This window comes from Rhinopithecus bieti, unplaced genomic scaffold (assembly GCF_001698545.2).
Source record: "Rhinopithecus bieti isolate Rb0 unplaced genomic scaffold, ASM169854v2 scaffold_31548, whole genome shotgun sequence".
Classification (NCBI taxonomy): Eukaryota; Metazoa; Chordata; class Mammalia; order Primates; family Cercopithecidae; genus Rhinopithecus; species Rhinopithecus bieti.
Genome location: NW_016814470.1, coordinates 2,554,966 through 2,561,872, shown reverse-complemented (window position 1 = coordinate 2,561,872; position 6,907 = coordinate 2,554,966). Strand labels below are relative to the sequence as shown.

At 41.5% G+C, this 6,907-nt stretch overlaps 1 long non-coding RNA gene across 1 annotated transcript; it reads left to right on the top strand.

The window, feature by feature from the left end:
* The first annotated feature begins 277 nt into the window (after nucleotides 1-277).
* Nucleotides 278-6,273, top strand: LOC108514727 (uncharacterized). Its single transcript, XR_001881311.1, has 3 exons — nucleotides 278-317; nucleotides 2,205-2,288; nucleotides 6,078-6,273. It is a non-coding gene; the product is annotated as an uncharacterized LOC108514727 (long non-coding RNA).
* The last annotated feature ends 634 nt before the right edge of the window (nucleotides 6,274-6,907 follow it).

Sequence of the window (6,907 nt, the reverse complement as noted above, 5' to 3'; positions counted from 1 at the left end):
CCTGGATCATAGTAAATTCTTAATAAATATAAACTACTGTGATTAACATTATTCTTTAAAAAATTTTTGTGACAAGGTCTTGCTCTGTCACCCAGGTGGCAGCGCAGTGGCACAGTCTCAGCTCACTACAGCCTCGACCTCCTGGGCTTAACTTATCTTCCTACCTCAGCCTCCTGAGTAGCTGGGACTACAGGTGTGCAACATCATGCTTGGCTTATTTTTGTATTTTTTTTTAGAGGTGAGTTTTCACCATGTTGTCTAGGCTGGTCTTGAACTCCTGGGCTCAAGAAATCCATCCACCTCAGCCTCCCAAAGTGGTGAGTACTTGAAATCAAAAAAATAATAATGCAAGGAATTGATCATAAAGGTGATGTGAAAGCTGAGAAATAAAATAGGAAAATGAAATAACCCAAAGATTAGCAGCAGTTAGACAGCACTACCACATTAGGTGGAAGGAGAGAGGGAAAATGTGCTGTAACCAGAGTCCAGGGCCAGAGTTACCTGGCAGAAGCTAGAATTATGGTAGACCTTTTCTGTGGGACATAGACCCATGGAGGAAATTCAGCTATTTCTGGAGATGCCACTTGTGGTAAAGAGGGCCGGGGAAAAATACGCTGGATTGGCCCTCCCACCCACTTTGTAATCTCCTTCTAGCACCCTTCAACCCATTCAGAAGCCTGGAAAATGGGGTCTTAGCCTCCTTGAGCTACAAAGCAAAGCAGGGGAAGAGGATCTGATGGGAATAGATCTAAATGGAATGGATCTGATGGAAACAGACCCAGGACTGGCACAGTCTACCCCTTTTACTATTCAGCATTTATTCTCATCCTTCCACCTCTATTTAACAAAACCAAACATGAAGCTCCTGTATCCTACAAATGAAGAGACTTTCTTCTTTCCTCCAACAAGAAGAGGTGCAAATCTCTCTAGTCATAATGTCCACTTCATGCCCAAGATGTCCAGGTGAATTTCAGTCCTCCCCATCTAGTCTGAACATTACTTCTCACGGTCTGTTGAACTTATTGTAAAATTAAGCACCACCAATACTTCTTATATAAAATACACAAGGAAGAGGCAGGGGGAAAAAGATATCAATCATGAATACGTACATAAAAATATTCATAGATACTTCAGTTCTCATTTCTATAACTGGTCACAAGGTCATTCCACTTCTCATTCCATGTTACCCTGGCCCTCAGCCAGTACCTTGGCTAGTTGGGGTTGTTTGCTTGGTGGAAAATGCCTTCATACCTGAATGGCCTGAGTCTTTGGTATTCTTTGAGTTACTTTAGTGTTTTATTGTTTGTTTCTTTTTGGTTTTTGAGAGGGAGTCTTGCTCTGTCGCCCATGCTGGAGTGTAGTGGTGCGATCTAGGCTCACTGCAGCCTCTGGTTCCTGGGTTCAAGTCGTTCTCCTGTCTTAGCCTCCTGAGTAGCTGGAATTACAGGTACCCACCACCATGCCAGGCTAATTTTTGTATTTTTAGTAGAGACAGGGTTTCACCATGTTGGCCAGGCTGGTCTTGAACTCCTGACCTCAAGTGATCCGCCTGCCTTGGCCTTCCAACATACTGGGTGAGTCACTGGGCCTGCTGAGTTACTTTAGCTTTAATTGACCTTTAATACTGGATGTGCAGTTACTATCCTTGAAATATTTTCCTATTCTAAGTGGCACCCCAGTGACTCCTGAGGTTTCAGGTACAGTGGTCCTTTCTGTAGCAACACAATTTTCCCTTGATACTTGGTACTACCTACCCCAAATAGCACAGTTATCCTTCCTCAGCCTGTGAGAGACTCAACTTCAACTTTAATGGAAGTATTATTATATCTCCTGAATGAGCAGAGCCCAGGATTTGGGGATGGGAAGCAAGAATTCTTCCAGTGATTTTATCAGTTGTAATAATGAGGGGGGACCACTCCCAATTTTACCCCATGGTTCCCAGAGTTTTTAGGGTAGCAGTTCAATGTTGCAGATGTTGTCTCCTGGAATATAACCACAGAAAGCCTTTAACATGTCATTCTCTGTTTTGTTGGGTTGCCTATTTCTGAGTGAGGGGGTATGTGATGATATCAGTGAATTCCATGAGCAGAAGCCCACTGCTGCATTTTTATTGCTATGGAGCGAGTACTGTGGTAAAAATAAATAAATAAATAAAATTGTATGGGTTTTAATGATGGTAAATAAGATTTTCTCTAACTCCACAGATGACTATGTTGGCAAACACGTAGTGGTCAGGGAAGACAAACCAGCACCCTCAAATAGGTGTTTGTTTCAATTAGGACAAATTGGTAAGTACAATAGAACAAAATTGCTAGTGGGTGGTTGACTGGTCACCCTGGGAAATGGTGTTCAGTCTTGGTTTTTGCTATTAGTTGCTCCAAGATAGATCCATAATCTCATTTGCTTGATGTGGCCACCTTTTATTTAAGAGCCTCTTCTACAATGGATGCCCTTTACATGAGGCACACATGTCCTCACACTCTAGGTCTATTTCATATATCCATCCTCGTAACTCTTACCCAGACTTTATTGTCACCAATCTTACAATCTTGCTTTTACCAAGTTCCTAACCAGGTGGCCACACTGTTGGCCACTGCCTAAAACTCAAGGTAGATTTCTTCGTTTATCAGGGCATTCTCCTTCCGTCTGCTGTGGACAACCAGATGAATTACTCTCAGTTCTTTCTGTGGGGCAATGAAGTTCCTCATAAGGGCACAGATTGAATTGAGGGAGGACCAGCACTATAGCTGAAGGTGGCCGATGTCACTTGCATGTGCCTTCCAGACCTACTTGAACCTGATCTCACAGCTACCACCTCCGTTTGATAAGAGTTTGTTTCTGCAGACACCAAACCTTAAGACTTAGAGGATCAGAGAACACTCACTTTATGGTGGGAAACTCAAGCCACACAGTCACTCAGTCTTATGGTAGAGTGGATACTGTGGCACTCAGCTCACATCTCCCAATCTAGGATTGAAGCTGCCACAGCTGAGCTTCCTGTGGAATTTCCTCAAAGCTCACGGGAACAGCTTTGCCCAAGGTTACATGGTTCCCACATCTAATACCTGGTTGATATGGCAACACTGGCACCTGTTCCCTTTCAAGGCAGGACAACTCAATAGGGACATCCCAATTTGAGTTCCCTGTGTGAGCAGCTGAGGCCTCTGTTGCCACAATCACAGTTCACCTTCTTCCTCTGTCTCTCTTACTCTCTAACCAATCCTGTCTCTCTTACTCTGTAACAGACTGTTGCTCCCAAACGCAGTCTCCAATATACCTTCTGTCCATCGAACCCCATCTTAGAATTGGCTTCCTGGGGAAACAACCAAATAGTCAAATGTTCAGAATCTACAAAGTCCTTCAGGTGAACCAGGGTCTTCTTCTCAAAGTAAGATTAGTTGTCAGCTCAGGAAGGTGTAGCTTTGCTTCAATACACTATGGGACTGTGCTAGGGTTCTCTTATTGGGACTTCCCTGTTCCATACAGCCTTTTTATTTACCACAGACCTCCAAGTACTGTTAGATCTGTTGGGTCACAGTCCTGAGCCCCAGGCAGCATGGCCTATGCCACACCTGGACTCACTATAGAACCTGCTCTTGCTTTGGACCTCACCTAAAGCTCAGCCTTAACAAATTACTTGTTAGATGGATTGGAGCATCACACCCAATCTATAGCCTCTAAAATCCAAAGAAGCTCAGGAATGATCCAGATAGTTCAATAAAACACATGAATTTTACAAATGTGTCTTATATACTGATGTCTACTATATGGCAGTGACTCTGGGAGATGCAGGAAAGAAATGAGAAATGGTTCAGCCTTTGAAGGATTTGGTCTAGTCAGTTATGCAGCAATGTGAGCCAAGGCGATGACACTTGGTGGACAGTGCCATATGGCGTTTATGTATGAAGTGCCATGAGAGGGCAAGGAGAGAGTAATCATTCCTGCCCTGCCAGCCCGGGTGAGAAAAGTGGGTGATATCTGGTCATATTAAACTGTAAGCTGATCAGCTCAATAAACAACAAAATATCTTATACCAAATATAAAAGGTGTTAAGATATTTCATAACTCTGAGAGTTAAGCTGTTCCCAAGTATGTAATTTATATATCAGATACACTTTTTCTTGGTTTGGATCCTAAAAATGCAACAGAATGACTTTCTGTTCATTTACAAAAGGAGAATTTTTAAAAACCAGATAATTTCTGATTGCTCTTCAGAACAATGACAATATAATCCTCACCATTGTCACCTTCTGTTCACAGCCTGTCACTGAGTAGAGATAAACAACTACACACTTAATTATAAGTTATGTGCTAATTTGGGCACACCAAGTATCATACTATTGGATGTATAATATTGGCCCAAGTTTTGAGAGTTGAGTACAGCCTTTCTTTGTCTTTTATTGCCAAATCAGATGCAAGATATTCAGGACACTCCAGCGTTAATTCCTATTCACTATTTCTAATTATTTAAAAACTAAGATGTCATCTTGAAAATAAAGTAGGGAAATGTTCAGCTACTCGAGGGAACAATCTGTACACAACATCTTGTATACACTTAGGTCAAATACAAGACTGAATAATTTATATTTTCCTAGTGACAGCAAAGACTATTTTGGACTTTCTTTACAAAAAAGGACTTCTTGGCTGGGTGCAGTGGCTCACGCCTGTAATCCCAGCACTTTGGGAGGCCGAGGGGGGCGGATCATGAGCGTCAGGAGATTCGAGTACCATCCTGGCTAAACACGGTGGAAACCCCGGTCTCTACTAAAAATACAAAAACAAATTAGCCGGGTGTGGGTGGCGGGCGCCTGTAGCCCAGCTTCTCGGGAGGCTGAGGCAGGAGAATGGGCGGTGAAGCCGGGAGCAGAAGCTTGCAGTGGAGCCGACGATCGCCACCACTTGCACCCAGCCTGGGCTGACAGGAGCAAGACTCTGTCTCAAAAAAAAAAAGGAATTCTTCTGATGCCTACTTTCTAAACTAACACACACACACACACACACACACACACACACACACACACATGCACACACAGATGTAAATGCTTTGCTTCATAATCTCATAGCAATGTCTTAGGTTTAGTGTGTATGTGAAGGAATGGTAGTGGCTAACAATAGTGGGTGTAAATAATGTATAGACATGCACTGCATAACAATGTGTCAGTCGACAGCAGACCACATATATGACCATGGCCCCAAAAGACTATAATGCAGCTGCCCTATACAGGTGTACCATTTTTTCTTTTATACTATATTTTTACTGTACCATTTCTATGTTTAGATGTTTAGAGGTGTTTAGATACACAGACACCATTTTGTTACAGTTGCCTATGGTATTCAGTACAGTTGTGTGCTGTACGAGTTTGTAGCCTAGAAACGATGGGTTATACCACGTAGTCTAGGTGGTCTAGGTGTGTAGTGGCCTATCCCTTCTAGGTTTGTATAACCACACTCTGTGATGTTCACACAACAACAAAATCACCAAATAATGCATTTCTCAGAACGTATCCCCATCCTTAAGCAAGGCATTACTGTATCTCCAACAGTCTTCTTGATAACTTCAAGTCTTTTTAGCTGACCTTTTGACAGACCTGATTATTTGATGGTTGCTGTTTGTAACCTTGCAAACAGGCAGGAGATGTGTCAGGTTTGCCATTCTCTTGTTGTGCACTTGTGCTTGCTTTTTTAGTGTCATCTTTGATCCAAGGTTCCTTTGAAGGTCCAATTTTATAACATTTGTCCATCTTGGGAGGGTTGCTTAGGTTAACAAGAAATGATTTAATTTGTAAATCCGTGTAACTTACTGCCTGCAAACCTCAGTGCTTTGCCGTGAGCTGAAAGAGAGGAAAATCTCAAGGGCACCATCACGTTGGCCACTCGGAGTTGTGGAGCCTTCTTTGGTCCCTCAGCTTCCCGGGGTTCTCACGAATAACATGTGGTTGTCACATGTTGGGATGAGAGTGCTAGTGTCAATCTGATTACTGCAAAATTGAGAAGGGGCAAAAATCCATTCCAACTGCAAGACAGACCAATGGATTTTAACATGACTGCGTACTAAAAGTTTATTGATATGGTTTCAGATTTCTTCCCTGCAACTAACCTTACAAAGCGGCCACAATGATCTGTAAAGGCTACTGACATATTCCTCCCCTCTCCAATTCCTCATCCGTGTGAGCTTGGATTATCTTCATATATTTCTGCCAAACAGCGTTTCACAGCAAATTAAATGCCGAAGCAGATAAAAGAATCTGGCTGTCTTCTATTTGGCCAGACACTAAGAAGATTTGCAAAGTAATGATTTAGTTTTCTCACTAAAATTTTTTTGTGTCTTGAGAAATACAGTCATTTCTAATAAAATGTATGTTTCTATGTGAATATTCAGTGGGGTCCTTGTTATTTTAAAACAAATAAATATTTTAACAATTCTCATTTAATTTTAATATCTATGTTATTGTTAGAGGAAATCTTCATAAATAAAAGCTCTTAGGATTTTCAGTAATTATGCAGACACAAAAAGGTGGAGAAAATGAATGTATAACTGACATTAACAATATGGATAAATTTTATTAACATAATAAGGAGTAAACATAAGTTTTGGAAGACTGCTATGATGTCCTTTTTAAAAATGACTTTATTTTTTTTAGAGCAGTTTTAGGTTCACAGCAATATTGAGAGGAAGGTACAGAAATGTTTCATATACCCTCTGCCCTGGCACATACATAGCCTCCACTATTATCAACGTTTCCCACCAGAGTGGTACGTTTGTTATAATTGATGAACTTACACTGGCACATCCTAATTACCCAAAGTCTGTAGTTTACCTTAGAGTTCACCCCTGATGTTGTACTTTCTATGTGTTTGGATGTATGTATAATGATAGTTATTCACCATTATAGTATCATACAGAGTA